Source organism: Felis catus, chromosome B4 (genome assembly GCF_018350175.1).
Source record: "Felis catus isolate Fca126 chromosome B4, F.catus_Fca126_mat1.0, whole genome shotgun sequence".
NCBI classification, from domain to species: domain Eukaryota; kingdom Metazoa; phylum Chordata; class Mammalia; order Carnivora; family Felidae; genus Felis; species Felis catus.
Window position 1 is genome coordinate 95358818 of NC_058374.1, and position 27540 is coordinate 95386357.

At 37.7% G+C, this 27540-nt stretch overlaps 1 protein-coding gene and 1 long non-coding RNA gene across 4 annotated transcripts in view; one reads left to right on the top strand and one right to left on the bottom strand.

Moving 5' to 3' along the window:
- Window positions 1-27319, top strand: LOC109501664. 2 transcript variants are annotated; one of them, XR_002159878.3, is made up of 6 exons: window positions 1-162; window positions 5858-6024; window positions 11966-12138; window positions 13957-14126; window positions 15061-15127; window positions 26238-27319. It is a non-coding gene; the product is annotated as an uncharacterized LOC109501664 (long non-coding RNA). The 2 variants fall into 2 exon arrangements; XR_002159877.3 differs by lacking the exon at window positions 5858-6024 and having other exon boundaries at window positions 6-162; window positions 26238-27315.
- Window positions 1-27540, bottom strand: part of PTPRR (protein tyrosine phosphatase receptor type R) — a 243328-nt gene that overhangs the window by 138910 nt on the left and 76878 nt on the right. The window lies entirely within an intron of this gene.

Below are 27540 nucleotides of genomic sequence, written 5' to 3' on the forward strand. Positions count from 1 at the left end.
ACAGACAGCCATGGCAACTTTGAGACACAGGAGACTCCAGAACAGGTGACCCCAGTAAGCAAGGGCAGGAGACTTCTTTCTCTTCTATATGCCATACAAAACGAAAAGAACTGTGTGTATGCGAAAGCCAATGTCTTCTAGGGATTCTCAGCAAATATCAGGGTAAGAAAATTGAAGAAGGCTGACGATCTGGTTAATAGTTGGTGCTGATATGTGTGGGGAGGCAGGCAGTAGGGAGATTGCCAGTAATTCCCATGTTGCTAGGGCAACATGGGATTCTTTGACTTTAGGGATGTCGCATACTCCAACATGCTATTCTTTTTGTCACTCTGTAACTGCCTTACTCTATCATCACTCAGTTCTCAGTTTACATGACCCTTCCTCAGGGGATCTTTTGCCACACACACTACTTCTTGATTGAAATTAAATTAAATTTCTTATTCCCTCGGCTGAAATTAATTCTAAAGATGGTGACCGTTAGTATCACTCAAAGTTTCAAGAAAGTTCAAATAAATAATCAAGATGTTGGAACAGCTTCAGAACAGAATAATAAGAGATGAGATCAATCTTTAATGATTTTCTAACAAGCTACAAATAAAAATTTCACAGTAAGTCTAGAATAAAATAACATAAAATTTCACTCACTGAATGTGTGAGAATAAATCCACATATTATTAACTCATCAGAAATCTTCTGAGTACATTATTTTTCAATTTTGTATTACCATATAATAAAAATACAGCAGCAACATTCATTATTCATATACCCATTAGAGTATATAGATGTCATTTCTGTTTGTATTGCACTGAACTAGAGAAATATATGGGAACCTCATAATTTATCATTCCCTCTACTCCAAATGCAATAATAAGGTTTTGTAATTTATTAACATCAGTAGAATCATTCTTGATAGAAAATGAAAACAAAAATCTTAACTATTTCTGGTAAGCAAATGCAGCGTATTTGATGTGCTTTCTTTACAGTGTTCAATTTTTGACTATTGCTGGCTGTCATGTCTTTTGAGGAAGACAATTGCTAAAGAACAAATCTTCAAAGACAATTTATTGGGTTCTCTGAGTTCAAAATGTATTTATTAGAATTTTAATAATAGATAATCTATCTTCCACTTCATCTAAACATCCTGAGATAGACATAAAAAAGTGAGTTTATATGAACCTCAGCCGAGTATATAGGTGTTTTTTTTTACATTAGAGTTTTCCTAGCCTTACAAAAAAACATTGGCAGCGAATTAAATCTTACCAAGTGCTATTATGTACCTTTAAGGCCAAATGGATATGTGATTTGTAAATATGTTTACATATTTGGTTTATTATAATCAATAACTTTATCAGCTCTGAAGATAATCATGAAAACTAGGGAAAATTAGGAAAATTTCATGCATATCAACAAATTATTAGACTCCTGCTGTGGATCTGAAAATGAATTAGCAAGATAGAAAACACCATTTGAGAATTTACATTGTGAGGAGATCAAAATAAACACTATGTAAAATAAAAGCTAACTTAAATGCCACATAGACTGTGTCTTCACATTAAAAAAAAATTGAGCTTGATTTAACAAAAGTGTAACTTAGTTGTCTAATCAGGGTGGCAAAGAACACGTTATAAAATAAGAAATAACTAATCAAGGAGTATGAATAAGTCCTGTCCTCTTTGCTCTTCACTCTTTCCTTTTGCCTGCTGCTCGTTTGTTTCCCTGACGTGCAATGGGTGTTTACTTGATTCACTCAGGAAATATTTACTGAGCGTCTAATATATGCCAAACACTGTATACATTGGGCATAAAGTGGTTATTAAGGCACTATTTCTGCTCCCTCCCCCCATTCTTTGCTGTTCTTATCAAAGCCAAATCTCTCCACTTTTGCTCCCATCTCCTGACATATGCTCAAGAATTTTCTTCCCCTTCTGTCTTCCACATCATCAGCCCTTTCCTCACTACTGGATTATTCCAACAGGTACATAAATATAAATAAGCCATCTGGAAAATCAAACCTTCATGGAGTCCACATCTCTCTGTACTGATTGTCCATGTCTTTGCTTCCCATCACATGAAATGTTTTTGAGCAAATCCTCTATTGTCTCTGCTTAATCCTTATCTCTGGTTCACTCTTCAACTGCTCTGGTCTGATACTGACCCAACTAAAAGAAACCAGTCTTGTCCAGATCGCCAATGACCTCCAAGTTGCCAGGTCCAACAGAAACATGCATATTCTCATCTCTTTCTCAGCAGCTATTTGGTACAGTTGACTACTCTTTCCTTCTTGAAACTTTCTACTCTTAGCTTCTGTGGCATCATATTCTCCCAGCTTTTCAGTGGGAGAACTTCAGTGATGTTCCTTCTCATTTCCTTTTTTGACTCTTCTTCCACCCAAATTCTAAATGCTGATGGGATTGAGGGCCTCTTCCTGGGAACTTTTTATTTTCAATATGTCTCTAAGGAAATATTGATCCAGTCCCAGCCTTTGCACACTCTGATGTTGTTCAAATATCTACCTCCAGCCCACGTCTGTCTCCTGAGTCCCATAGACTCATGCATCTAACTGCTACCTGATACCTCTAAGGAGAGGTCTAAAAGGAACCTCAAATTTAATATGTCCAAAATTGAGATTCAGATTATTCTTAAACCTGTTATTCTTCTAAGTTTCTCATTTTAGCAAATTGAACTACAAATCATCCAATTGCAAAAGATAACAATCTGGGGAGCACCTGTAAATCCTTTCTCTCCCTCATATACCACATCCATTCCATCCTCAAGATCTGTCAGTTCTGCCTCCAAATACACAAGAAGTCTTCCCACTTTGATCTATCTCCACTGTCAGCACCAAGTTCAGTTACCATCATCTATTTCTTGGGATACTATTATAGCATTCTTGTTCCCATTCTTGTCCCTTTTCAATCCATTCTTCACATAGCATCAAAAGAAATCTTTTAAAAATGTGAATAAGATCACATCTGTTCAATCCAAAAATTCTTTAAGGCTTCTTTCCCACTGCTTTTAGAATAAAGTCCTCGCTTCTCACTATGGCCTACAAAGTTCTACATATTTATGTCTCCAGCTTACTTTGTCAGTTTCATCTTCCTGTCTTTCCAATGTTCTAGCCACACTGGCATGCTCTCTACTTTGCAAACCTTTTTACTGGCTGCTCCTTCTGTTTCCAATGTTGTTCTGCTAAATCTTGAATTGCTTTACTTTCATTCTTTAGGTCTTGGCTCAGAGTCTATCCTCATGGAGGCCACTCTAACATCTTATCTAAAGAAGCACCCCACCCCCACCCTCATCACAATCTCTATCTCAGTACCCTGTGTGCTTCTTCCATAGGCCTTATTAGAACCTCTAATAAATACATTTGTGTAATACATATATGTATAAATATATATATGTGTATATATATACATATACAAGAGAGAGTATCTATCAATATACTATCTGTATCTATAAATATCTATATACTATCTCTATAGATATCTATGTCTATATCATCTATATCTGTATCTGTATATCTGAATGTTAGAAATTTGAGGAGTAAGCCACATTTTCCCTGTTCACCCCAGTGTCCATCAGAATTCCTGGCACATAAGTAGATGTTCAATAAATACTTGTTGGCCAGACAAATGGAAGCAAACAGAAAATAACAAAGAGTAGAAAGAAACAGAAAATAACAAATAATTGTCTAAAGGCCCTGGTAGAGGAAGAACAAGGGGCTTCATAAGCATCTTTTAAGGGTATCTAATCTTTCCATCAGGGAAGAGAAATAAGGTCAACTTATTTCCCTGACCATACCTATACACACTGACCTTCACTTCAGAGAACACTCCAATGTACCCATAGAACAAACCACATTATTTAGCCATGTAGTATAAGTCTGTCTATATGTGTTAAATATATATACACATATATTACATGTATATTATATGTACCTATATTAAATAAAACACACTCAAAACTAAATATATCACTACATCATGTATTTTGTTTTAAGTGCTGGGTATATTGTTCTTAATTCTTTATCACAAGTTAAAGATTCTGATTGAAGTCTAAGCATCACATGTATATTTCCTCTAAAATAAATGTATTTATATAGAATTTCAGCAAGATAATGTCTCAAAAAAGTTGAGAGCCATGGGAGAAGCTTACATGTACTTCTTACAATAAACAATGCCCAGGTGTGATATTTCTATTTTTTATCATTAGAGGTCTTAGAGCACTGATTTTTTCACAACATGGACATATATGTTCACTTGGAGATATATATATCACTTGGAGATATATATTTATATATATTGGAAGAAAATATATTATATATATATTAAAATTACAAAATACATATTAGAAAATCCATACTGATGAGAAAAAAAGAACACTTCAAATGTTTCATGAATAAATCATTTTAAAGAAGAGGGGGTTTTCATAAAATAAGCCCAGTCCGAGACTTGTATATAAATGTACAGCACCCAACATAATGCATGTCACCGGCACTTGGTCACATAGCAGTACAGATCATGGGCAGAATCTTAGAGAGAGCCGCAGCACTCAGGTAGCCTGACCAGCTTTTAATCAGCAGCTTGTTGTAAATAACATCATAACAGGTGATTCAGAAGAATCAATGGTCACAGTGATATAAATAAAACACAGGAAAGCACAGGGAGTCCTGATGACTATGTTGTCCAGCTTACCTACCTATCTGAGGTGTAACAAGCATCTGGAAACATGATGCCCACATCGGAATGTGCTGCTGGACTGTACAGTTTAAGACTATTGTGAATGTGGGCACACACATTGGTTTAGCTGTTTTGCCAAAAGCTAACAAAGGAGAGTAATAACAGAACATCTCTTCCTGCCATATCTGGACCTTGCCTACCTCTCTTAACTTGTCTAAACCATTTTTCTTTCTTTGCTGTGGCTGTGGAGTTTGATTGTGAAATCCCTGAGCACTTACAGAATGAGATACACTATCAAAGAGAGTGTACCTATTGTCATTATAGGTCAGTGATGAGGGAAGAAGGGGATGGGACCAAGGGGATGATTAAGGAGAAACTTGAATACATAAAGTTTTATATCAACAATAATACTAAGAGCTAATGCCTAGGTAGCACTTGCTATGTTGCAGTCACTGTAAGAGGTTACCCGTAATACACTGACCTAATTCATCTTTGCAACGAACTCATGAGGTAGGTAAAATTATTATCTTCATTTACTAATGAGAAAACTGAGGCTCAAAATGTTAATGGCTTTCTCAAGATTACATGTCTATTAAGTCATGAACATGTAGAGGGGGAGCCCTCTACACACACACACACACACACACACACACACACAGGATTCATTGTCATGGAGAAGATCATATTTAAACTAGTTAAAAAAAAACCACTGTGGCATAGTAGAATGAGAGTTGAATGAAAACGTGATATAATAACACAATATATCTCATAAAATATAAAGATTTAGGTTATGATCCTGGATTTCCCAGGATCCAATTGGGCACTTTATAACACTTTATAATATTGGAATACAGCTTTCCTTTTTTTTTTTTTTTTGGAATACAGCTTTCTTAGCTCTAAATGGATAGGGCTGGATTCTACAATGTTAAGGCCCACTGTGATAATTAATTTTATGTGTCAATTTGATTGGGCCATGAGATGCCCAGATATTTGATTGAACAATACTCAGGGTGTGTCTATGATTGTGTTTCTGAATGAAATTAACATTTGAATTGGTTAACATAGTAAAGAAGGCTGCCCTCCCCAATGTGGGTGGGCCTCGTCCAATCTGTTCAAAGTCTGAATAGAACATAAAGGCTGAGTAAGAATACTGCTCTCTCTGCTTATCTGTCTTCAAGCTGGGACATTGGTCTTCTGCTTTACGACTGGCTTGGACTAGAGCTTAACACCATTGGTTCTCCTGGTTCTCAGGCCTTTGAACTCATACTGGCACTATATTATTGGCTTTTCTGGATCTCCATCTTGCCTACCACAAATCTTGGAATTTCCTAGCCATCTTAACCATGTAAGCTAATTTCTTGTAATAAATTATATATTTATGAATATGAATATATATTCATTCCTTATTGGTTTGTTCCTCTAGAGAACTCAGATTAATATGCCCATCTAATAATACTCACAATCTATAACAGTTTTTTCAAATATACTATGACTGAATTCTTTCTCGCACATCCTCCTTGAATTTGTAGAAAGTTTTTGTTTCCACCCTATAGACATAAGGATAAAAACAGATGGTGTGGGGGTGTAGCAGAGTAGACTGTGGTTACCAAATTGAGAGAATATTTATTGGAAACCTATAAGAGTCAGTTTTGTCTTTTGCCCACATTGTTGAACAGAATGCTTATACAAACGAAATAGTCGTCACCCTCTAGTTTAGCTCCCTTGTCTGACAGCAAAGAAAAAATACGAGGTTATATGGAATTCTCACTGAAAAGAAATAAATGGTTATACTAAAATAATTATTGAATTATTCAGAAAATATGAGCAACATCAGCTTTAAAAAAGCTGTCTTTGCAGACACAATTTGTTAAATTAATGCAACCTTATAAAAAGTAATATTTTTACAAATGCCCTTCCTTGTTTCACAAAGTACTGTTTATTTACTCCATTAGGCAATGATGAACAAATTATACTCAGAAGAGGTGTGTAGAAGCAGTCATATTTTGTGAGATTTTAATCAATACTAGTTATGGGAATCAGGTATATGATACAACAGTTAAAATGCCTTTGTATATTGGAATCAATGATGGGGCAGTGAATTTGTAGTTAGCCCTAAACGTACTGTGATACTTTTTGCAAACACATGTTAGATAGAAATTAAGAATCAAGGCATGTTAAAGTGATGGGATCTTAGAGATTATGTTGTTTTAGCTCTCTCAATTTACAAATGTATTTATCAAATCCAAAGGAAGGCAGCTTCCCATGCACACAGCTATTGGGAGGTCACACAGCTAGACCTGGGTTTTCAGAGTTCCATGCCAGGAATCCTTTCTCTTTACTTGCCGTATTTATAACTAGTGTCAATATTTTGAGATATAGCATTTCAATATATGATTCTGTGAGAACATAAATAATTAACTGCTTTCAGCATTGAATAAAATGTTTTTCCAATGTGGTATTTTGGAAACTTCTTATTTTAAAAAGAATTAGGCCTTAAATGGCAATATGAATGTCACTTTTGGCATATCCATGTCAGAATGACCTACTCCAACTCATAAGAAGGAATTAGTGTTTGGGTGTATTATTATCACGTAGATTTGGCTTATATTACATATCTACATGGAGTACAAGCCTAATTTAATAAGAGTAAGCTGTTAATTTTGTCTTCAAAACCAAAATTTAGAAAAAATATTGATCATATCTTATAAAAGTAAATTTTTTGATTTGGGTCATGCTGAAGTTTTGTTACTGAAGCATTTGCTGTCTGCTTATGTGCCAAAGAGAATGGTCGTGTTAAAGTGTTGTATTGTCCCTAGAATCCCTGCAACATCTCTACAAATTTCATCACACCAACACCTTTTCAAGGCCAATGGCATCCAGGGGCCCATTCTGGGCATGGAGAGTTAGTAGCTTCCAATCACAGAGATAGGAATTGTGGGTCAGTAAACTAAAGAAGCATCTCAGGGGGTTTCCAGGTCAATAACAAATTGAAGTGTCCAGAGTTGGATAAATTTAATTGGGAACATCAAGAAGGAGAAATATATGAATTCAAGTAGATAGAGGCCAATACTTATGCAACAAACATGGAAGTTTGAAGTTTGTGGTAAGAAGATGTACAGAAGATTCACTGGGCCACTGGATAACAATTTTTCAGACAGTTCCTATGGACTCAAATGTGGGAATTCTGGGGTCATGTCTGCATAAAGAAAGATTTTTCTATCATTCCCTATCACCTATCAGAAGACAGAACCGTTTGTTTTTACTTTCTAAGTGTAATTAGGTCATTTCTCCATATTGATGAAGAAATATTATACAAATTGACAATCATTCTATAGAACTGTTGGTCATACCTCTTCCTGTCTGCTGCTAAAATGTGTGTGTGTGTGCACGTGTGCGTGTGTGTGTGTACGCTCTTACGTTCATGGCAGGGCCTAGTGTAAGAGGCACACAAGGTGCAAGATACAAGGAGGTGCTCAATCTTACAGTTGAGCTGAGGTCAAGTATTTTGAATATTTCGTATTAGAAATGGGACCAGAATCAGTCTGTTTGCATGACTCTGGGAGTGAGGACCTCTTCATATTTTGTGCCCTTCGTGCCTCTTTTGCCTCACTCCAGTCCTGGCCCTGTGTGCGTGTGTGTGTGTGTGTGTGTGTGTGTGTGTGTGTGTGCATATGCATGTGCATTTTAACTCCAAATTTGGGTCTTTAATTCTTATGCTGTTTATAGTTAGGTTGATCAAGGCTATTTTGTTTTGGCATTTGAAGACACCTGATGCTAGCCATTTACATAGTAAGTAAATTTACCTACACTTCATAGCAATACTATATGAACATCCATTGGCTCTTTACAATTGAATAAAGGTTTACCCAAGGCCACACAGGAATTAACAGAAACAGGATTGGAATCAGTCTGCTTCCTGGTTCCTTGCTTCCATCACACCACCCACTGCCTTCACATCCAAGGACAGACTGTTGACAGTCCTGATGAATGTGTGAACATGCTGGGAACCACAGGCCATTGCACTGGAGTTTATAAAAACTGAACTTTAAGATGATTGCTTTTACAAAATGAAATTTCTATTTTTTCCAGTCCTTGTGAACATTTCAAAATATAATATAGAAAAAATAAATATCATTCCTATTTTCACCAAAAGATAGCAGCTAATATTTTATATATCTCTCCCCAGGCTTATTTTCTCACATACAAACAAGATTCTATGTGCCTTTTTTTTTATTATTATTGCTTTTAAAAGAAATAGCCTTATACTCTATGATGTTATCCTTTTGTTTTTAATTAATATCTGATGCCATTTTTCTCGGTTCAAATATGGGTTTATCTCATATAAATACTTAAAATTGTTAAAAATTAATCTTCATGAGTGGACCTTTATGTTGTTTCCTGCAACATTTTTATCCTGCAACATTCTTTGTACATTTCTTGTATTACTTTCTTAGGATTTATAAAATTAGAATTACTGGGTCAAAATCCATGGCTTTTTGAGAGACTTTTGATAATTTTGCCAAATTACCAGGGAGGTTATAAAATGCTCATTTCCACTGACAGTTTTAGTGTAGAGCTGGTTGCCTTTTAATAGGATTAATGTTTTTCTGTATTTAAGATAAGCCCATTCATTTAAAATTTTTGCTGTTATTCTATGTCATCAGTTGTTCTTATTTCTAGAGCCATCAAACACTGAAATCAATTATTAAAAAATTTTTTTTAAATATTTATTTTTGTGAGAGAGAGAGAGAGCAGAACAGGGGAGGAGCAGAGAGAGAGGGAGACACAGAATCAGAAACAGGCTCCAGGCTCTGAGCTGTCAGCACAGAGCCTGACACAGGGCTCGAACTCATGAACCGTGAGATCATGACCTGAGCCGAAGTCAAACGCTTAACCAACTGAGCCACCCAGGTGCCCCTGAAATCAATTAATTTACTCATTCATTCATTCATTTATTTTTCAAATACTTATTGTGTACACAGCAAGTTTTACATGTGATAGAGGAAAATATAAATAAGAGTATTCTCCCTCAAAAATTACCTGTGTGACCACACAACATCAACTGATATGAAGCACTGGCTTAAAGAGTCATGAACTATCTCATTTAATCCTCACTACAACCAAATGGGGTGGATTCCATTATTTTCCCCATGGTATAAATGCGGAAACTGAGGGGTGTATTGCTCAACATCACACAGTTTGTAAATGGTAGAGTTAAGATGTAAATTCTGGCAATTTGACACTATGCTCTTAACCACCATGTTACAATGTCTAAAAGATATACACAAATAGATCCAATATTAGAAAAAATATGTGGTAAGACCAGTGTGTGTGGCTCCTGGCCAGAAACAGGATATGGCATGTAATTGGTTCAAAGCAAAAAATTCTTGACATGGTAATAGAACCTCAGGTGCTGATGTGGTCTCTCCCCTGGCTAAGTGATGTAGAAGGTACTGAACCTGTAGTTCTGGCCTCTTCAGATCTGGTATATTTCTTACCCTTACAGGCCTAAGCTCAGCAAACCAATACAGACATGACTTCATGATAGATCAAGGAGAAACAGAGGAGCTTTATCCCCTCACTTGCCTCTTAATCCTGTGTACATTCCTGATGCTGCTTGACTGCCTGTTTGGGAGTCATCTGAAAAGAAAACAACCTTGAACTGAGTCTGAGTTATTCTTTCCAGTCTTTGACTCTAGACTAGGAGTTTGGACCTGTTCTAGCTCACCATTTCCAGCAAAATACCATAATCATTAAAATAATAGTTCAAAAGAGAGTTAAGGTGATCAGGGATGATTCTACTACATCTCTTGGCTGGATGAGCCTTGATGGGTGGAACTTCAGTTTGGAAAAGGATGGCAAGAACATTTCCATAGAATCCATAATAGGCAGGCAGCATTGCACGCCTATAGAAGATGTTGTATTGGTGAGGGGGGATAAGAAATCCAGTTTGACCAAAGGTTTTGGCATATATATGGGGTATGGTGGAAACAATGAACAAGGAATGCAAGTTAGGTCCAAATTACCGAGAGCCTTGATTGCCACGCTATGAAGTTTTATTTTGATTTTGCATGTTCTGGGAAACCACTAAAAGTTAAACTATTGAGCGCAGCAATAAAATTCCTCTATAAATGATTCTCAAAATCCCTTTGCAAATTCTTAGCACGCAGTTTCCCCACCAGGACATTTACATATTCCTTTAGATCCAGACATCCAATACTGCCAATTGTTCCCTCCCCACACACACCATGTCATTTTATACCCCCATGCCTTTCCCTTGCTTATTCTTTTCTGAATTGTTTTGAGCCCCCCATTTTTTTTTACCAAATCTTACTTATGCCAAAAGCCCCGCCTAAGTGCTACTTCCATGATATCCTTATCCCAAATCAGGAATTTCCCTTTTTCTTTCCTACAGCTGATTTCTTTCTGCCTTATTTACTTGCTCTGTGTGGATATATTACTGAGAGGTTGACCCAATAGCAGTTTCTAAGGACCTTCTTTCTCCCTTGCCGCTTCCAACAGAGGGGTTGGAAAAATGAAGTACTCATTTCTGGAGCCTTCTGTCCAGCTAAGTGTGGTCCCATGGCACAGTTCTGACAAATAGGAAGGGCACTTAATAGGGAAGCTTATGCTTCCTTATAAAGGATACAGGCACCAGGGGGAAGCTCTCTGCCTCCTCCTCCTGCTTTGAACACAGACATGATGCTCAGAGACGTGGCAGCTACCTTAAGATCATGAGGTGGAAAGCACAAAGTCAGAAGTACAGGCCAAGGATGGCAAAGTGAAGAGATGGGATGTTGTTGAACTACTGCATCTGACTAGGACTGCTCACATACGGACACCTTACATGTGAGAAATTAAAATTATTTATTGCATGAGCTAGTGTTTTGTTTCTTGCTGCTGAGTGCATTCCTAGTGGATACAATCTACTTGCCCATCATTACCACCAGATTCTAAGTTCTTGGTTTAATATATTTTAAATTCCTTGATGAAAATTTTCAAGTATCTTTGTCTTTCCATTTATTTTTTTTTGTCCTAACCATTTGTTAATAGTGCTGAATAAATGCTGAATTGACTGACTATAGTTTCATCTACCAATGTGATCAATTCAACTAAGAGTGAGAAAGGAAGAAACTAAATATAACAGCTAACTAAACACTACTTAATATACTTTCTTTAAAAATATCCTGTGAAACACCTTTTAGATTTTAACATTTTCCCATGTTGATATATTATTTAATCTGGACAAAGCTGAACTCATAATGTTAAATTTCCACTTTATTTAGATGAACTTTGGAATGGAAGACATATTAGTACTTTGTTTTTGCAAGCTATCATGCAAGGAAAAGATAAACAACTAGCAGGAGTCATGTAAATACAGCTGGACTTTCCAGTGATGTCATCGTGTTTCATTGTTTATCACTCCTTGTTTGCACTATTCCCCAATAAATACATCCAGGTAAGCATCTGCTATGTTCATTGAACTCCAAAGATCCACCCTGAAGTAATTTTCAGTACTTCTGTCCCAATAAAAACTTCTTTCATCTAAAATTAATAACCAATTGCTGTCATTGAATGGGAAGACACAAAACACACAGAGTCCCTAGAATTTATTTTGTAGAAGTCAATTACCAAATGTTAAGTGGGAGACCTGCCCAGTATATTTTCTGATGTTGGGTAATAATATTTAAAAAGTTTAGTCTTTAAGAATGTAGACAAAATATCATTACTTTCACAGAGGTCATTTCTCTTATTTTCTTGGTACACATAAAAATCAGTGGTAAAAGGTCAGTATGCATTCACCACTTTTAGATTGACCCTTTAACTTTGTAACAATTACCTGAGTGTAAGTTTTAAAGGATCAGTTTCTTCAATATTGAATTAATGCAACAATGCTGCTCTTGTATATAATAAACATAAAATTTATACCACAAACTCATGCTGCCTGGAAATGCTTATAAGAAAGCATTTCTAAGCTAAATTTGTTCAGAATTTAAGTAGTTTCTCAAAGAGAATGAGGATGCTATATAGTGAGACATGTATCTAGCATTTAAAGTGACAATGAAAATCTCAGTGCCAGGCATATTTTTCCCCCTTAACAAATTAGCATAATTATGTGTCTGTCTTTCACAGGAGGACAAAAGCTCTATGAGCCAATTAGCTTTAAGACCTTGTAGGTAAGAAAATCAAACCTAATTGAAATGCACCACAGCAATTCCGTGACTGCATATCTTGTCAGCATTAACTAGGATCTGACAGATTATTCTTCTAAAGGGTAATGCATATTAGCGAATGTGCAATGAAGCAACTAACAAAAAGTCAGGGCACTCTCTGGTATCATTGTGATTTGTCAGTGACAGTGAGGACAGGGAGATGAAGATTTGCTATAATAAAACTTCCCATCAATAAAAATACAAGATGAAAAGGATTATCTTCAGCATAGATGTTAGATGTTTGCATTTGATGGGCACAACTGCAGTTTTCAAACTGATGCAAAATGACAAGGAAAGGTTCTGTTCTGCAATAATAGTTTCACGGGACATTATTATGAACTGACAGGTGCCTACAAAATATGATATCCTCCTTTTCACCTTGTTTGGAGTTCATGTCAGAGTTCAGTAAACATGTCCCCAAATGTGAAATTCTTCAGGCTTGAAAGGCTCAAAGGCAAAGCGAATAGAGATAATAATTCAATCTAGCTGACTCTTAAATACAGAGAACAAACTAAGGGTTACTGGAGGGGTGTTGGGGAAGAGGATGGGCTAAATGGGTGATGGGCATTAAGAAGGGCACTTGTTGGGATGAGCACTGGGTTTCATATGTAAGTGATGGATCACTAAATTCTACTACACTATTATTATTACATTATTACACTATATGTTAACTAACTTGGATTTAAGTAAAATTAAAAAAAATTTCAGTTTAGCCGATTAAATAAGTAGAAGTATTTACTTTCTAAATAATTCTGGGTTTTGGGGGGGGGCAGAGGGGGAACTAGCTTCCAAAATGCTTCAAAGTGAATACTATAGCTGTTAAATAAGTACTCCCAATCAAACAATATCGTTCGGTAGAGGTCGGCCTCCATGTAAAACACAACAGAAATGCTAGCCTGTCAACCCCAGGCAATTCTGATCTCCAGGATACTTTAATTGTATATTTCCAGATTACTGAAGCAAATGTAGGTTGTGCTGGATATTTACAATTATTAATAGCAATAGTAACATTTGAACCCTTTGTGTGCACTAGTTCACTGAATTTTTCCCACACCCTTATGCAGGTTCCATTACCATGTCCACTCTGCCAAAAAGAAAACTGCAGATGAAGAGCAGAAGGTCAATAACTTGCCCAAGGTCAAATAGCTATAAGCAGTGGATATAGGGCCCAACTCTATGGCTACAGCATTATCCATTATATTGCCCTGTAAAGTCAAAATGGATTCCAAAGCAGGTAATAAAGCAAAATTTCAGTGGTTTCCTTTAGCACTGACTAATATTTACCGCGAGATTTTCCTGTTTTTAAGACATGACTTCATTTTAGTTTTCAGCTCACTTTATGTCAGCCAAGAACCCCTCAGATGATACATTATGCAATTGGTAGGGATTATCAATGTGATTTCCGTCTTTCTGCTATGTTTTAAGGATGGTTTAAAATTTTGCTTTTCCTCTTCACCAGCTGACCTTTCTTTGTCATCTTTTTTTTGTATTCTCCCCAATTAGGTAAGCCACAAAATCCCAGAGAATAGAAGAGTTAGATCACAGCATTGTAAGATGCTGTTCTAAATGCCAATATAATTGTACAAGAGACCCTGGCAGTAGAGTGGATGAACAGAACACTTCAGAGGTGCATAAATGTGCATTACCACAGGAACCCACACTACCCTCCAAAAGGCGAGCTTTAGAAATGCATCACTGCAAATTGTTCCAGAACACAAGAGCTTTCATGAAACATTAACAGTGATTTACTAGGCCAGGTGGACAACTTGTTAGAGCACGTCACTAAAGTGCTTTAAAGGAGAGGAGAGAGAAAAATCCATAGGCCCGCTCCATTTAATCCCCCAAGGAATAGGTTTATTTTTCTGCTGTGTGCTCACCTCTAATAAGATCACAGCACTTTTAGAAAGGATGGATATGACTTCTCTAACCCACATCTCCCATCTGAGAAACTGCAATAACAATTAACTATTAATGACAAGAAGAAAATAAGCTTTCTTTTTCCCTTGGCAATCTGTCACGATGAACTCAGCTGGTAGTTTGAGAAGCAGTTCGGTTTGTTTCTCTGTCAAAAGGATATCATCTTAGGGGTAAGACACGCACATTCTTCAGGAAAGTGGCCTTCTCACAGATAAAACTAGAGCTAAATGATTTTTACATTATTATTTCAGATGCATTTCCATTTTCATAAATCATGGGCAGATGAAAAATGTCACTAAATAGAGTCAGCAATAAGAAGTAAGTACCTCTTGCTTTCTGGGGCTATACAAGCAACCCCTAGTTTAATTGCTTGATTATTTTGATGTTCTTTTTTCTGAAAACCAATGTTTGGGCATCAAATTAATTCTAAATTTTATAATCTGGGGTAAGAGTTTCAGCACATTCTTGGACATAATTTGCTGCACTTTGAATTATCTCACGTTCTGGGTTGAGAACCAATGCTTTCACTAATAACTCTTTTGCTACAATAGGTGATGCCTTAACTTTTTAATATATGCAACAGGAACCAAGCTTCTTTCTTTTTCCCCACACATAAATTCACCATCCTGTTCATGGCATTGGCTAACAAGATGCCATATCTTTGACCTATTGATATTCAATGTATAAAAAAATCTCAGAATTAAATTAAGACTATAACTGCTTGACAAAGCCTTCTAGAAAACAAGGGATATTTTTACTATTGACTTGTCATTAGACAGGTTTGAGAAGCCTTCTGAAAACTCTACTTGTCTCTTACTTTCTTGCCAAAATAGAACTTAAACCTATCAGAAATTTTCCTATCAAAATCCATTTCCTCTCTTCTTTGAACTTAACTCATCAAATGCTTAAGTCCCACGGATATTTTGTTTCTTCAAATTTGAAAAGTCAGGAATTACACTTTTAGGTATCAAGGATTTACCCTCCTTCCTAGAATGAATATAAAACCAGACAAAATATATGAAACAATGGTTTTCAGATATTGGACAACAGGTAGCACAGGACGGTGATCCCTGAGAGGGGGAAGCTAATGGGAGGACCTTACGAGTACCTCAGGTTGTTGGCTGTAGCAAGGAGAAACTGGGGCCCAAAGACCTCTGAGTTCAGAATTCAGAAATGACAAGGGGACTAGAATTCATAGGGCATAGTACCAGGGAATGGAGACTCACAGAAAGGAGAGAGCTGTACAGAGAGATATTGTTCTAGAGATCAGTGCACCTTTTGCCTGGAGTCTTCAGCTGAGTACTGATTAGCACACAATGGGAGGAAACTTCCTGAGGCAAAGGGGGAAAAAAAAACACCAGAAAGGAAGGAGGACGACAGTCTTCAGAGCTCACACAACACTGGGAATAGTTCCTATTTCCAACAGCCAGTGTCAGAACCTATAATACACAGGTACTGGATGGAGTATTCAGAATGGTATTGCCTGAGTAGTGGGGCAAAACTAGCCCTAGATCGAGGTTCACAAATTTTTTCTAGAGGCTCATAGCAAATATTCTAGGCTTTATGGGCCAAGAGGCACAATCAAATATATTTTGTAGGTACTTACATAACAAAAGAGTAAATTCCTCGCCCCACTCCGCATTTGACTAGGGTGGGCCATCCTATGCGGTGGGCATGCTTTATGCCCAACTGCCACCTGCTGGAAACATTCTTGGTATGAGCACTGATCTGCAGGGAAAGGTCTGGCTCGAAGAAGAGGTAGTGTTATGGGCTGAATATTTGTGTTCCCCCAAAATTCATTTGTTCCAACCCTAAGTATCAATGTGATACCTTCAGAAAGTAGTTAGGTTTAGATAAGGTCATGAAGGTGGATCCTCCATGATGGGATCAGTGCCCTTATAACAAGACACCAGAGATCTTGCTCTCCTTCTCTATGTGAGGATACTGTAAGAAGACAACTGTTTATAAGAGGGTTCTCACCAGGAATGAGGAACTGAATTGGCTGCCACCTTACTCTTGGGCTTTCCAGCCTCCAAACTATGAGAAATAAATGTTTGTTGTTTAAACCACTCTATCTGGGGTGCCTGGGTGGCTCAGTCGGTTAAGTGTCCGACTTTGTCAGGTCACGATCTCACGGTCCATGAGTTCAAGCCCCGTGTCGGGCTCTGGGCTGATGGCTCAGAGCCTGGAGCTTGCTTCTGATTCTGTGTCTCCCTCTCTCTCTGCCCCTCCCCTGTTCATGCTGTGTCTCTCTCTGTCTCAAAAATAAATAAACGTTAAAAAAATTAAAAAAAAAATAAACCACTCTATCTATGTATGGTATTTTGTTATAGCAGCCTGAACTAAGACAGTAGGTGCCTTGGTCAGTTTTATGCTCTGATACCCAGATCCTGGCTATTTCTCTCTTCTGGAGAGTTTACCCATCGTAACATGGGCAGCTTGCTGGAGGGGAGTTGACTTGCTAAATTTCTGACTCCTAGACTAAGATTCTTCCACTTAATGCTTGGCAATTGCCAACAGTATGGTCTCCAACTTGTACATGGCATCCATGCAAGGTATGAACAGGTATGAGGCATGGTGACTGGTAGGGTGGCAGGCTCTAGGAGTAGAGGGGGGTTTCTGGGCTTTGTCTTTGTGGCTTTCAGTGCTTGAGTGGTGCTCTCCAGACACACGGAAACAGACAGTGGGCAGGATTTGGTCCTCAGGCTATAGTTTGATGACCCTTGCCTTAGAGTAAACATTGCTATGGTCCTACCTAATAAAGTCTTGAAAGAACCAACAAAAACTGAATGCAAGACTTAAAAGAACCAAATCATTTGTAAGTAACTTAATTACTTGGAAGTTTAACAAAAAAACAAACAAACAACAACAACAACAAAAAAACTTGAAAAAGCCCAAAATATTTAAGGGCTAAAAAATATTCAGCACTTCACAAATTAAAATTCCCAATGTCTGGATATAATATTAAAAAAATCTGCCAGACATGAAAAGAAACAGGAAAATACAATCCATAGGGCAGAGTAAAATTTAAGAAAAAGAACAGACCCAGACGTGACACAGATGTAAAATTAGTAGACCATTAAGGTCATTAAGAGTTATTATAACCATATTCCATATGCTCAATAAAGTAGAGAAGAAAGCATGCGCATTCTAAGGAGAGATATTGGAGATATAAAAAAGACCCAGGTCTCACCACTAGAGATAAAAATGACAGTACCTAGGGTAAAAAATACATTAGATGGGATTGAAAACTGATTGGACCAGGAAGAAAATAAGTGAGTTTAAAGACAGCAACAGAAACTAACCAAAAGGAAACACAAAGAGGGGCACCTGGGTGGCTCAGTCGGTTAAGCATCTGACTTCAGCTCAGGTCATGATCTTGCAGTTTGTGGGTTAGAGCCCTGCATCAGGCTCTCTTCTGACAGCTTGAAGTCTGAAGCCTGCTTTCAATTTTGTGTGTCTCTCTCCCCCCGACCCCCACACTCTGTTTCTCTGTGTCACTCAAAAATGAATAAATGTTAAAAAAAAACACAGGGGCACCTGGGTGGCTCAGTTGGTTAAGCGTCCGACTTTGGCTCAGGCCATGATCTCATGGTCTGTGAGTTTGAGCCCTGCGTTGGGCTCTGTGCTGACAGCTCAGAGCCTGGAGCCGGCTTTGGATTCTGTGTCTCCCTCTCTCTCTGCCCCTCCCCTGCTCATGCTCTGTCTCTCTCTGTCTCAAAAATAAATAAAAACATTAAAAAAAGTTTTTTTAATAAAAAAAACACAGAAAAAAATTTGAAAAAAATAATGAACAAAGCTTCAGTTAGCTGTGGGACAACTTCAAATGGCCTACTATACGTATAATTGGAGGCCCTGAGGTCAGGGTGGTGTGTGTGTTGGGGGGGGGTGCAGTCAGAAAAAATATTCAAAGACATAATGAATGAAAAATGTACAAACATAATGAAAATCATAACCACACAGGCAAGATATTCTATGAACCTAATGTAGAAGAAATGTGAACAAAACTATAATAGCACTTCGTGTACAAAATGGTTTAAAAATGTCAGAAGTCAGACTGCCATAACCAAGTTTGCCACTAACAGAAGGAGTTTGTGAGAGGTACAAACTTATAAAAATATATTAAGGGACAGATTTAGCATTATTAAAATTGAGACTTCAAAGAAGAAATAGAACTTCTGGTAGTTCTTATGTGCTAGGCAATTCAGGTTGTTACTTCTGACAAAAATTATTTGTATTGAATCTGGGAAAATGGCATAAAATCTCATTTATTCATTAATCCACTAAAATTCATTAAACATACACTTGAGTTCCTGTATCTGCAAACCCACATTAAGACACATGAAAATGAAGATTACTAGCCCTGCCCTCAGAGACCCAATAGTCTAATTACATTCCAAGTGTTGTGGCTGAAAGCATTTTCTAATTTTTTGATAGGCACATATATAGATTTTAGCTGTCTCTTCCTCATTTCCTTATCACATGCACTGAACATGGAATTACAGCTAATTTTAAAGAAATGCTCTTTCCTGAGTTATCTACATCTTCTTAATGTGTGAAATCATTCTTGAGGAACACAAGGTGGATGGTATTGCTTGTGGTAAAAATAGTTTTCTGTTTTCTGTTTGATTCATCATTGTTTATCTCTAGCACAAATGTTTCTTGAAGCTTCTTATCTAAAATTCTATGACAGTAAAAATGTAACAGCCATGACACGGTGCACAAATATTTGCAAACAAATATGAAATGAATGCACACACCCCAAGGAAAAAAATGACCTTTATATAGGTGGTATATAGATAGGAAAATGAATGAGCATTCCTCAAGAAACATGACCTTTGTAGGTCTATATGATACAGTAGTAGCCATTATCATAAAATAATAATGTGGAATAGGCAACGAAGTAGAAAATAGTTCAGACTTGAAGTACTGAAAAGTGTGGTACAAGGATCTCAAGGGGTATACAAAATGATCCAGTGGAGACAAGAAATTTTATTTGTATTTACTTTTCTGTATTCAGAATTTCCTTTCTTTCTTTCTTTCTTTCTTTCTCTCTCTGTCTCTCTCTCTTTTTATAAAGGACATTATAAAGGGGCCGTTTGGCAGTGCATGAGGTCTGTATATTAGGTAACTGTATCAACGGTATTTTCCTCATTTTAATAATTGTTCTATAATTGAGGAAGAGCATGTTCTTGCTCTTAGGGACCATTTACTGAACTATTTAGGGGCAGAGAGTCAGAATGTCTGCAATTTATTCTCAAATGGTTCAAAAAACTTTTAATATATTTTAAAGCTGACATCCACAACTTGAACCCTGATGAATTATCTTCTCAAGAAATAAGCATCAGACATCACTTATTCTATTGTTTCGGTACAAACAATGATGCTTAATAGGCTGAGAAAAGACAGTGATTCCAGAGGAAGTTCCAGTTAAAAATGATGACTCAAAGAATACCAGGCTATTGTTTATACAGTACTATGTCCTTTCAGAAAGGAGACGTGTATATTTCAAGAGATATATCAATTGAGAAGAGATATATTTGACAGACACATGCACACATACATACACACATATGTATGTGACCTTACTGTGTCACTCAATATGTTTGTTCACAGCTCTCTGAAATTATCTCTTTTTAAACATTAAATTTTGTCTTTATTGCTTTTCTTCTCCAACTAGAATGTAAATTTGTGATAAAGGACACACACACCCACACACACACAAATATGTATTTATGTATCTATCTATCTGGCAACAGGGAAAGGGAGAGAGACAGGAAGGAGGAGAGAGACAGAGAGAATGATAAAGACAATGTAAAATATTCAACAACTGAGAAAGCTAGGTGAAGGCTATATGCAAATACTGTTCTCATACTTTTCAGGAAGTCTGAAATTATTTAAAAATGAATAGTCACAGAATATTGAAACTGATAATCAGCAAGGGGGTTATACAGAACGAGGCTGATATAATGTAAGACTTTAGTTTCTCATCTTATATCTTACAGTGATTTATAGTTGATTCCTAGATTTCACGTTGCCCTTGAGGCCTCATTCTTTCTACCTTATTGGAATATTTTACCAAGCATCTATATCAAGTCATCTCAATAGTAACAGATATTAAATACATTTTAAGATTTTGTACTCAAGATATTTTCAGAAAATTAAAGCAATAATAATAACATCTCACGGATTTGGACTCCAAAATAAATCCTGGCAAACCAAAGGACAATTTTAGATTATTTATCTTTTTGATACTTTTGAATAACAGAGATGATAAGGGTCTTTATTTAGGTTGTAATTTGACTTAGTTTTTCAAACATATATTGAACAAGATACCTCTGTAGTGGTTACACAAATGAAAGAGCATGGGCTCTGACCCAAGGAAATAACATTCTTCCACAAAAAAGAAAGAATAAAATAGGAAAAAGAATAAATCCAAAGTAATTTTGAAAAAGAAAACCAAAGCTGGAGGCATCACAATCCCAGACTTCAGCCTGTACTACAAAGCTGTAATCACCAAGACAGTATGGTATGTGCACAAAAACAGACACATAGACCAATGGAATAGAATAGAGAACCCAGAATTGGACCCACAAATGTATGGCCAACTAATCTTTGAAAAAACAGGGAAGAGTATCCAATGGAAAAAAGACAGTGTCTTTAGCAAATGGTGCTGGGGAAACTGGACAGTAATATGCAGAAGAATGAAACTGGACCACCCTCTTACACCATCCACAAAAATAAACTCAAAGTGGATGAAAAACCTGAATGTGAGACAGGAAACCAACAAAATGATAGATGAGAAAATAGGCAACAACCTCTTTGACCTTGGCCACAGCACTTCTCACTTGACACATCTTCAAAGGCCAGGGAAGTAAAAGCAAAGGAAATGAACTAATGGGACCTCGTCAGGATAAAAAGCTTCTGCACAGCAAAGGAACCAATCAACAAAATGAAAAGGCAACCAACAGAATGGGAGAAGATATTTACAAATGACATATCAGATAAAGGGTTAGTACCCAAAATCTATAAAGAACTTACCAAACTCAACACCCAAAAACAAATAATCCAGTGAAGAAATGAGCAGAAGACATGAATAGACATTTTTTCAAAGAAGACATCCAAATGGCTAACAGACACATGAAAAGATGCTCAACATCACTCATCATCAGGGAAACACAAATCAAAAGCACATTGAGATACCACCTCACACCAGTGAGTGGCTAAAATTAACAACTTAGGCAACAACAGATGTTGGCAAGGATGTGGAGAAAGGGGAACTCTCTTGCATTGTTGGTGGGAATGCAAACTGGTGCAGCCACTCTGGAAAACAGTGTGGAGGTCCCTACAACCTACCAAGAGCACTTCTAGGAATTTATCCAAAGGATACAGGAGTGCTGATTCATAGGGGCACATGTACCCCAATGTTTATAGCAGTGCTATCAATAATAGCCAAATTATGGAAAGAGCCCAAATGTCCATCAACTGATGAATGGATAAAGAAGATGTGGTGTATATATATACAATGGAAAACTACTTGGCAATGAAAAAGAATGAAATCTTGCCATTTGCAACAATGTGGATGGAACTGGAGGGTATTATGCTAAGTCAAATAAGTCAGTCAGAGAAAGACAGATATCACAAGTTTTCACTCATATGTGGAATTTGAGAAACTTAACAGAAGACCCCTCAGGGAAGGGAAAGAAAAAAATATATAGTTACAAACAAAGAGGGAGGCAAACCATAAGAGACTTTTAAATACAGAGAACAAACAGGGTGGAAGGGGGTGGAGGGGTGGAGAAAATGGGTGATGGACATTGAGGAAAGCACTTGTTGGGGTAAGCACTGGGTATTTTATGTAAGTGAGGAATCATGGGAATCTACTCCTGAAGCCAAGAGCATATCATATATACTGTATGTTAGCTAACTTGACAATAAATTATATTAAAAAAAAGAATAAATGGAAAAAAATAGGCATTGGCAAGTACTTTCTGAAAAGGTATTTATGATCAGGATCACAAGTAGAGTCAGAATCAGAGTACCTGTTGCCAATGAGCTATGATTTGAAGGTTGCTGGAAAACTCAAATTGCTCAAAATTTTCACTTCAATTTATTTCACACTGGCTCAGATTTACTACTGTAGAATGCAAGTGTCTTGTAGAATGTAGACTGTTAAGTCAGTATTCTCCAGTGGGAACCTTCAGGACTTTTCTTCTTTCTGTTATGCAGAAGAGAGTTGTAAAGAAAAGCCAGTTTGAACGGAAAGGTGAAGGTCAGCCAAGGGCATGGAATGGAAGAATTAGGTGGAACACTGGAATACAGAGGCTCAGAAAGGGGAGAATGGCAGAGACTACACACTGCCTCTTCATGTTTTGTTTATTGTCAGACCTATTTAATTCTAATGTTGTGGTATTAGAATTAAATAATCCAATAATATAAATGTGTACACTTTCTATGTCATGAATCTATTTAAACATATTCTCTGTATTCAGTCTAATCTACACCCACGCAGACCCTCCAACTATGACAATCACATTCTGTGGAATGTGAACAAAAAGCAATTATGTTTTCCTTAAGCTTAAAATTTAAAAAGGAATAAAAAGGAATACTTATATTTGCAGTGAAGGATATTAAAAATGGCTGAAATAACATGAGAGAAATGGAATTGCTTCTACAGAAGCAAACTGGCTGCATCCAGGAGTTGGGGCAAGACGAATATGTTTATGCATATATCAACAACAAAGCCAGACATCTGCAAATTAAACCATAGCGGGTGGCCGGCTCAAAAACAGCCATTAGATGCCTCCATTCTATAGTTCCGGTACACAGTGATGCTCAATAGGCCATGGAAAGACTGAAGGTCTCTCCTGACAAACACTCTCTCCTTGCCTGAACTTTGACAAGCTCCTCTAAGCCTTTCTGTTTATAGTCTTCATCCTTGGGACTGTTCCTCAGTCTGCAGAGTCCAGTCTTAGTAAGAATCCTGCTAAGGCAGAGAGGGAATCCCCACCCTTGATATTTTTTAAGAGTTTTTTTTTAAGTTTATTCATTTTGATAGAGAGAGAGAGGGAGAGAGAGAATTCTAAGCAGGTTCTGAACTGTCAGCATGGAGCACAGCATGGATCTTGAACTCATGAACCATGAGATCATGACCTGAGCCAAAATCAAGAGTCAGATTATTAACGGACTGAGCCACCCAGGTCCGCCTCCCAACACTGATATTTGATCACCCTCAACATCTGATCAATTTTCTCAACTCCTATCTTAGATGTAGAAGTCCTTGGCCTGCCTTTCCCAAGAATCCTGCTAAATAGGTTTACCAAAAATCCTTCTATGTTTGATGTCTCCTCTTAGCAATTTTCCACCACCACCCCTTACTCTGTTCATTGGCCATAAATACCTAGCTATCTTGGCTGGATCTGGAGTTAAGCCTGATTTCTCTTCCCTATTTGCAATAGTCTCACTGTCTATTACGTTATTATCCCAATAGAGTCTTCCTACTTTACCTTACCTGCCTTACTTATCTTTCACAGTGTCAGGAAATTTCTATCTTTAACACTCCAAAGCCAATGCCTGTTCCAAAAGGTTGATTAAGAATACTAGACTATTGTCCATACAGGACTGTCTCCTCCAAGAAAAAAAGATTTGCATCTTTCAAGATATATTTCAGTATTTGTGAACATTGCCATATAAATGCAAAATATGTTGAAAGGGACCACTCCTTTTTGTGCCTTGATCTTTACATAGGAACAAGTTTGGCACACTTGAGAATTACTAGGAAGGCTGGTGTGGCTGGAGCTTACTCAGTAAAGGGAAAAATAGTAAGGGGGAAATCTATATATTTATTAAGTGAGGAAAATATTTGTTGACATCTCTGATTCCTGTGGTTAATGTGTAGAATTTCAAATACTAATCGAGAAATCAATATTAACATTCCAGGAAGCTCTCACTTATCTAATAAGCATTTATTGAGCACCACTGTATAGAAAGCCTGGTGCTAGGCATTTCGGGAAATACAAAGGAAAGGTTACATTGAAGAGGTGACACTTTAACCTAACCTGGAGAATAGGGAACACAGAAAATGAAATGAAACATGAACACATTTGAATTCCCAACTGGAATCCATGCAAGTGAGTGGTAAAGACAGCAAAGGTTTTCCTAAAAATGGATGGGGTTTGCAACACATACAAACAAGAGAGATATGCTTTCCTGCATCATAGAAATAAATAATTCATGCTGCCAGGAGGAAGACCAGTGGAAATGAATGCCAGAACCTAGGTTTAATTTTCTCTCAAATTGAAAAAAATGAATTTTAATGTTCATGAAAAACATGTGTCATGCCCTGTAGAGGCTGAGCCAATTGTTCGGTTATTCATAATTTTGTGTCTCTGGTATCTGACACATGGTGGGGAAGCAGCCGAGGATAAAGCAAGAGGTGCCAGGATCCTGCGTGCGACCAGACAGCAAGCTGTGGCACCTCTTCCCCCCACCAGTTCACATTTATATAAATAGCTCCTCCTGCCTTCCAGGGATGATCTGAATGAGCGCAGAGGAAAGAAATTCAATGACTCCCTCCACCAACGTGGAGGCAGAGCTGCTGACACACTCTGAGACAAGCCACTTACCCACGCTCTTTGGGCCTTCAGAAAACTGCCACTTTGGAAAAAGGCACTGACCTCATGTGACCATAATTGGTTGAAATGTCCTCTTATCTCTTAATTCCTTGGTTGATTAGAACATAACACCAATAAAATTAAGGTCACGGGGCTTGATCCTTCTTTAGAACAATGCTGTAGGTGTGCATTTTTTTTTTTTTAATCCTGGGTATAATCCCTTTTCTCTAAAGCTCAATTTTTAAAAGACAACATTTTGGGCCTATCTCCCTTATTCCTAACGTTCCCTCCCTCTGCCTTTCCTCCTGGCAATGCCAGGTATACACATACACACACGTACGCACACACTGTCGGCTTTTCTCTTTTTGAAACAACATAGCCGGCACTATAGCGTTACCTCGAGGTTTAAGACTTGTCTTTTGGTTTAGTTACCAAAAGAATGGAGCAGAAGGGTATTGCTGTAGCTGTATATAACACTATGCGATTATAGCAACTAAGGAATGGGTGCTAAGCTACTGAAGAACATTTAGAAACTGACCCACAGTGATGGAAGCTTGACCATCTGGAAACCTGGACACTGCTGTCAATTCTCAGATTAATAGAAGTTAAAGCATAGCCTCCAGCCTAGCTGACCATTGTATCACACAGAAAGTGCCCTAGACCTACTTCTAACCCAGTGGCAGAATTGTCAACTCCTCCCTCTATATCCCACAGTGCCCTATATTTATTTTGTTATTATTATTATTATTATTATTATTATTATTTACAACTTACAGTTATTACATTTCCCTTCTAACTCTTCCCTTCCCTTGCAGCTTTATTCCCTTCCTTCCCTTACAGTTCCCATGGTGAAGACTGCATTTTCACGGAGAGAATGAGGCCTGAGTCCAGCTATGGGAGGTGGAGGCTGCCTGTCTAGGGGCCAGGTCCTTGCCCTAGAGAGTTGAGACTACATGGAGGCCACAGGCCAGAAGACAAGGCCAGCAGAAGCTGAGAGACGGCCGAGGAGGGCAGGACAAGCCAGAAAAGGGCTGCTCCTACTCTCTCCTGCTGTGGCGTTCAGCCTGTGGGCTCTACTTCAACTAAGTGGCCATGTTGGTGGGGGCGGGCCTCTGTGGAGAGCCAAATAGTGGGGGCAATACACCAGTGAGGGAAACTCAGTGGGAAGGCATTGGATGGGGCTCTTCTCGGCCTGCAAGGAGCAAACTCCTCCTCCCTCAGCAAGTGTTCACAGAGTCCTTAGCATTGATGGAACTTCCAACATTAGACAGAACTCCCTCTGGGAAGCAGCCCCTGGGTTAGATGCCCTTCTTCTGTGTCCTCATAGCATCCTGTGCTTAGTCCTAGCACCACATCCTGAGTTGCAATTATCTGGCCGTGAGCCTCTTGAGACAGGGGCTGAATTTTATCCACTCTGTGTCCCTAAGGCCTGGCACAGTGCTTGCTATAGACATTCAACAAATACTTTCCTTCAGTTGAAGGATACATAATTTTGAGCAATTTAGATGTTAAAAAAATGTAAGCGATGATCATGGCAATAAACTTCAGTATCTCCGTTGAGAAATTCCAAGGGCTAAAAGCTACCATGAAGGATGTTAAGAAAAATTATATTTGATTATCTCCAAAGAGCATTAACTTAGATGGGAAACTACTATTTCAGTGATGTTTGAGCATGGTTTATAGACAATGCTTGGTGCCCAAATGGATCATCATTACCTCAGGTAGCCCTGGCTTCAGCAGCTGCCTGGCCTGGGAGGACCCACAGTGTGACAGTGTGACCGGTGATGGCAGCTGCTGAGTCTTACTGTTTTCCTTGTCATCCTCCTAGTACTAGAGAGCAGGGACGTGGCTACAAATATTTGGCTTTGCTTCCACAAGGTGGCATCTGTTTAAGAGTAAAGATAAAAAAACACAGTTCCATCTCGACCGAAGTTGACTTTCAAAGACTGCTTTGACAGCCAAGTCACTAGAATTAATACTCATGAATGTCATGCAGTACTTATTAAGTTTTCATGAACTGTTCTAAGTGCTTTATAATACATTTACTCCTCAAAATAACCCTACCAGATGGGGAATATTATTGGTCCACGTTATAGACAAGGAAACCGGATAAAAAGG